General features: G+C 37.3%; 1 long non-coding RNA gene across 1 annotated transcript; it reads left to right on the top strand.

Moving 5' to 3' along the window:
- The first annotated feature begins 3,425 nt into the window (after positions 1-3,425).
- On the top strand, positions 3,426-4,881 carry LOC124202564. Its single transcript, XR_006878234.1, has 3 exons — positions 3,426-4,056; positions 4,127-4,316; positions 4,390-4,881. It is a non-coding gene; the product is annotated as an uncharacterized LOC124202564 (long non-coding RNA).
- The last annotated feature ends 1,354 nt before the right edge of the window (positions 4,882-6,235 follow it).

Below are 6,235 nucleotides of genomic sequence, written 5' to 3'. Positions count from 1 at the left end.
AAACCGAGAAAAAGATCGCATCGAGCGGTCATCGATGCACTGCGATTCCTCCTCCACTACGACATAAATCTGAAAAAAACAAAACAAAACAAAACAATAATACCTTTAAATGTAACCAACTAACCACAGAATATTTAAAAAAATTCAGTTCTGCGAATAATGTAATGTTTCAGTAAATATTTTAAACTAAGGTTGTCCCTAAGTAGCCTCAGTCCTATATGTTTTACAATTAAGTTGCTGAGTTTTATTGTAAGGGAATAACAGGATAACTATTTGGAAGTGGGAATTAGAAATTATAACCATTTTAGAAGTTGCGCAATATCTTCTATTTTAGCTCTGAATAAAATACGTCTGCGCCAGTACAGTAAGCGAAGGTACCTTTTTACGATCCAGGGAAACCCTTCAGCAAGAAAATTGTCATTCGAAAATGCAAATGATGGTATTCAACCATCTTTTTGTCCTTATGCACTTTACGGTTATGGAATGTTAAAATAAAATGTTAAAATGATTTCAAAATCAATTGAATAAATATTTTCGAAATTGCGGAATGATCAAGATGTGCGAGCGGGCATGGGAAAATACAAGTCCCATGCAGGAACGGACAATTTATGTGAAAACACAACAAGACATCTTACCCTTTCCCCCCTCATTCCTGTACCTCTTTTCTCTCATTCCCGGCTCAAAACGAGGAGGCCAGTATATAGAAAGGGCAAGAGTAAATGGAAGTGGAATGATGAACGATTGGGGTTTTGCGCGTGGCCCCCGTGCTGAGGCGCTCCGATATTTATAATCAGGGGGGATGGACACCATGTCAGCTGAAAGTGTTGCTGAGACCGGACCCCTATACACAATAGGCCTCCCCCTTTTTTTTTCTTTTTTTTTTTTCTCTCTTTTGAGCGAACGATGGGGGTTAACATTTAACTGCGTTTCTAAATGTTGAATGTCCCCCGCCTCCTCTTCTATGCTCACCCTTTTGTGTCTTTGTATATATATATATATCCCGATCTTCTTTTCCAGCTAGGGTTTGAACTTGATATACAAAAGGCCAACTGCTGTGAAGCAAAGAACACCTGTGTAAGAAATGGATACCAACTTGTCGTTAATCAAAGAGAGGTACCTACAGGTGTCGTATATTTTTTTTTTTTGCTCAAGTCACACCACTGACGGTTAGTTCAAGCAAACGACGAAAAGCCCAAGAATTCCAATTCGCCATGAATAATGCAATTCAGGGAATGATAGGCCTCCTTCGATGGAATACAATACAATGCAGCAGAGGCCTATTCACAGTTTCCATAGGCCCGTTTCTGCTTTTGTTCGTCCCTTCAGAGTCGATATAAACAACAAAATGTTGGGTGTCCTCTTCCAAACGAAACGCAAAAAACAACCCCCGTTATTTGCAATACAACCAAACAGAATGTTTGCCTTTCTTTGTTGTCTTTATCGGGTGCTATTTAAACACTGGATTATTATGATTATTAAACAATAAATATTTTTGAAACGGATAGAAGACCGCGAGACCTAGTTAATTTTTCGTATTTAATCCCGTTAAAAGATCTGCTTTTACTATAATACGATGATATAATGATAGAATATTTGACTTATTAAAATGATATCACCTTCATTCTATTCGAATTCGTTATTAATATGGGACGGGTGACAAGCTTACATAAATTCTCGGCGTTTCCACTCTTCTCTGCCACAAATTCGGAGCGTTATACCCTTACGCAATATTTGATGGGCCTTCCTTTCTTGGGTACACATATCGTTAGCTCTCCTTCTTGTCAAATAAAAATACGAGAAGTCGCATTGTAGCCTATTACAAACATGCGATAAAGTTCGATTAGAAATTTGGGGCTCATCTCAGACCAGTATTTTCAGCTATTTATTGTTGAAGCGAAGACAGTTGATGTTGTATCTAGAACAGGCAAACGTGTTAAAACAAACCCCCTGCTGTATTGCATGCGCCATAAAATCAACTGACTATGAAGAATTTACTGCGCAGCAGTTTGCGGTTAGACGTACTGTACCATACAGCGAAACACTCCAGCAGCACACATAGGAAGTGTCTAATGTCTTTTGTGTGGTCTCGTACAATACTTTCGTATCGTTTTCTTAGCTACTATACGTCGTACCACAAAAGAACAGGCACCAAACAAAAGTCAGGGCGATGTCGACCAAGAACTAAATTATGGTGTCGCGTTTGTTTCAGCCATCAGCTCAATTTATTTTCTTATTCAAAATGACCAAAATTCCTAGTTGTTATACGCAGGTTTAATTAGCTATCGTGTGCAATCGTCGGCCACATAATTTCAACTGGTTGCATTGCAAGACCGATTTTTTATTTTCATTCAGGTAAAAATAATCATAGACTCGTGATCATCTTTCTGATGTGCTTTTGATCTGCTTTAAACCTTGATTTTGTGTAAGAAATATGACAAATAATTCTTATTTTTGTATTACAATATGTGTTGGGATATTGGTAATATCATTATTCCCAGACGCAGCTCAAAATTCAAAGGAAAGAACAAGTATATGCGTTGGGTGCGCAAGGTAGATAATAAATATTTTATTCGCAACCTTTAATCCTGTATACGCTTCGTGTGTAAAGAAAAGAAAACGGGGACTTTCTTCGCCGTAAGACCCACCTAAAAACTGTGAAAACAAGGAGTGTTGATTTACTCATAAGTTCTGTTCTTTTTTCTGTGTATAAACAAAATATTTAAATGAGTGATGGCGATTAAAAGGCAACGTAGCTCGGCCAGTTCTTGTTGGTCATAAGCGATTACGCTTCGCCATGTATTCAAAATTTCAGATTTATAACAATACGTGAAATTCCCAAATAGAACTAAACTATAATTGCTTTTTGAAATAATTATAAGCGCGCACACGATAGAACGCAATTAAAATAAGTCTAGAAGGATTGATCTCCAATAATCGGTAGTTGGGTTGTAATGGAGATAAATCATGTAGAGAATGTACAGTGCCAGCAGTCACCAGTCACACATTATCCGTTTCATGGATGATCAAGAAGTAATTTTATCTCTGAGAAAAAACACAGAAGGGAAAAAGAGGTCGAGTAGCTTCTAGCCTGCATGTAGTAGAACTCAACAAGAGAAGAAAAAAAAAAAAAGAGAGTGAGTATATTAAACCCGCGACACACATGTACGGTCCGACACTGGTATAGCTGATGTGTTTAGATTTCGTCAAACAGACAAACACTCGTCTGTGAGAAATTCGATTCTATGTTCATGAACCGTTTTGCTCTCTCACGTGACAGGCGAAGGCGCATCTTATAATGATAGTGCTGCATGAGCCGGAACCTCCCTGTCGTTTCAAATTTCCCTTCATCTTTTTAACACTATTAGACTTGTACGGCAATTTCACCAGTTTACAAGAGGGAGGGAGGGAGGGAGGCCAGCAAGAGGAAGAGCGCAGAAAGGAAGTTGTAGACTGGTAACATCTGTTCCCTACAGTCGCTCTTCATTTCTACACTGCAAAATGACCAACTGAAGAACTTCCGGGCACCCCGAAACAAAATTTCTCCGGACGTGTTCCGATGTGATGTGACTCCTAATTTGTCAACATATGATTTGATCACAAATTCGTGTTGAGGATTCCCTGTAGACCAAATTTTGTCGTTAAACTTAAATTTTTATTCTATTGACACTCAGAAATCTATTGCTGTATACTGCACAATGCTCACGTTGGATATTTTTTGAACCGCTGGGGGAAAAAAAAAGGTCAGTCGATGGGATATAACATTTGAAGAGTATAGGCCTTTACTTAGTTCGATTATAATCCTCCGCTTTCAAAACCATGGCGTAATTGTGGAAATTTTCATAGCAAACCATAGTAGTACCGGTAGACCATTTAAAAAATGTGAATTTATTGATTACCAGATCGGACTAAATGAAAGGATAATAAGAGGACAAGACCGACATGTAAAACGGAGGGTTACTCGTCTAAGGTTTACAACTGAAACAGCAAAAGCGTTGAGCCCAAGTGTTAAGCAGTTGGGGGCCTTCAAATATAGTGGGCTATTTCGAGCGTAAAAACGTATGTACACGTCCAATTTAGGTTGCTATTTTGCGAGCGCTAACATGTTGGCTTGTCAATTTCATTTCAGGAGGATTTCGTCACTAAACGTTACGTGCTGATGAACTCTAACCGCCCTCCGGCAGCCAGCATCCTCCGCGACATAAGTATCAATGACATGGCTGATGTCATGCTGTATGACGTATACCAAATGGTCTTATACTTCTCACACTATGATTTAGAAGGACACGGACACTGGCTTTGAAAAATGTATCACAATGGTATAGTCAGCAAAAATAAGAAAATAAAAAAATTACGAATTTTGTATGTTGCTAAATGTAATTAATTATATAGTGCTAGTACCGAATACTTAAACAATGGCATGACCATACTGAGAAAAACCCAGACTGAGCAAGTGGTGCAATTGCGCAATGGGATAGAAGTAACGTTATTGGGCAACAGACGTAGCACGGCAACACAACTTTGATCATAAATGACTCCGAATGATCCCTTTGTTACTTCGTTTTCATTTTCATCAACGCTATTTTTAGACACTATTTAAAATATTAAAATTTGCATTTTAATATTCACAGAAATTATTAAGTTTAAAATATTAAGACGCAGTTTCAAATTCAAATTTGATTCGAATTTTCTAAATAAGAATTAGATTTACACTGGATTTACACTTAAATATAAAAATACTGCTCCAATGCAGATTTCTCCTTGGAAATCTTAACCATAGTAAAGTGTTAGTTAAAACTCAGGAAAATAAACTTTTCAAAATCTTCTCGACCGTTCCCTCTGTTAATACCAGTAAATAAATTCATAAAAGGGTGAGTCACAGTAGGTTCCAATATTACTTGCAGCTATTATTTATCAGTGCAATATCAAATAACGAATAAAAAAACTCGAACGTTGATTGTGTTTCCTCTATACAGTACATTTACCCTTGCCTCTCTCTACGTAAAATGAAATAGACGCAACAGGATAACCTGAAATACATTTCTTAGCCTGAAGTCTATTCTGTATATTTCAAATTTATTTTTCTACCCCTTTTCCTCTCTATTCTTTATATATGATTGCTGTGGATTTTATGTTCCATTGTCCCACAGCAGGGCACATTTGGAGGCACCTCAGAGCAGCTCTTTGTGCTATTGGCCAATGGGGAATGAGGTATGGACCCAATCACTGTGGGAGGTCTACTTCTATCCCGCCTCTCCAGGTGGTCTTCACGAAGACCCATTCCAACCATTACTGTTACGAATACGCATAATAATAGAATAAATAAAAATTTATGGAATACAGCATATGTTATATGTTTACAATATCAAATCCGGATTCAGATGATGGCCGCGATCCGATATCTTTCGGTGATTCTCCATTCTACTATTTTTCTCTGAGGCGATTTTTTCTATGGTAATTCGCATATAATTGCAATACGAACGCAAATGAGTAAATGACCCGTTTTTTTCTTTCGCCTGACCTGATCACTGCAACTCGGAGTGAATTTTCTTGAAAAAAAAAGCATTACACTGCAGAGCATTTGTGTATTTTCCAATCAGTTGACAAGCTTTGGGAAGAAATGGTGCTCATGCAGAACGACTGTCATAAGTTCTCACGTATCTCATCATTTAGAGACCAGTGATCGAGAACGCATTCGCAAACTTGTTTTCCCGTTGTTAAATCAAAATTTTCTTTTTGTTCATTGGTTTAATTTTAACTACCAGGCAGGAATAAGGAACGAGCAATATGCAGTCTTTCGTATCAAAAATATTATTGAAAATTCCCAGGTTCTAATCACTGAATTTTTCATAAATCTATTCGTGAATCTCCGTGTAGCACTTCAAGATCGTTAGTACATGAAGTGTCGCACTCGTTCTGTGGCGCGTAAATTCAAACTCGAGTACGGTAGAACATTCTTAAAATAGAAAGGAAAATTTTCATTTCTCTTTAGCGACTGTGGTAAAATAAAATAAAAATTATCAAAAGAATTACTATATTCTCTTACAAAATTTAAATGTAGAGACAAATTAAATGCGATATTATTTAAACAACATAATTTCCGTTCAGGCGGAAATGTGTGTGTGTGTGTGAGCCGAGAGATAAAAATAAAAAAGCCACCAAACAGAACGCTTTCGCGTTCTGAATGACAAGTTCAGTTGAATTCTGTTCAATATTTAGAATTCTGGAAAAAAAATTT

Source organism: Daphnia pulex, chromosome 9 (assembly GCF_021134715.1).
Source record: "Daphnia pulex isolate KAP4 chromosome 9, ASM2113471v1".
NCBI classification, from domain to species: Eukaryota; Metazoa; Arthropoda; class Branchiopoda; order Diplostraca; family Daphniidae; genus Daphnia; species Daphnia pulex.
Note: the sequence above shows the minus strand (reverse complement) of the source record. Positions and strands in the feature narration are given on the sequence as shown.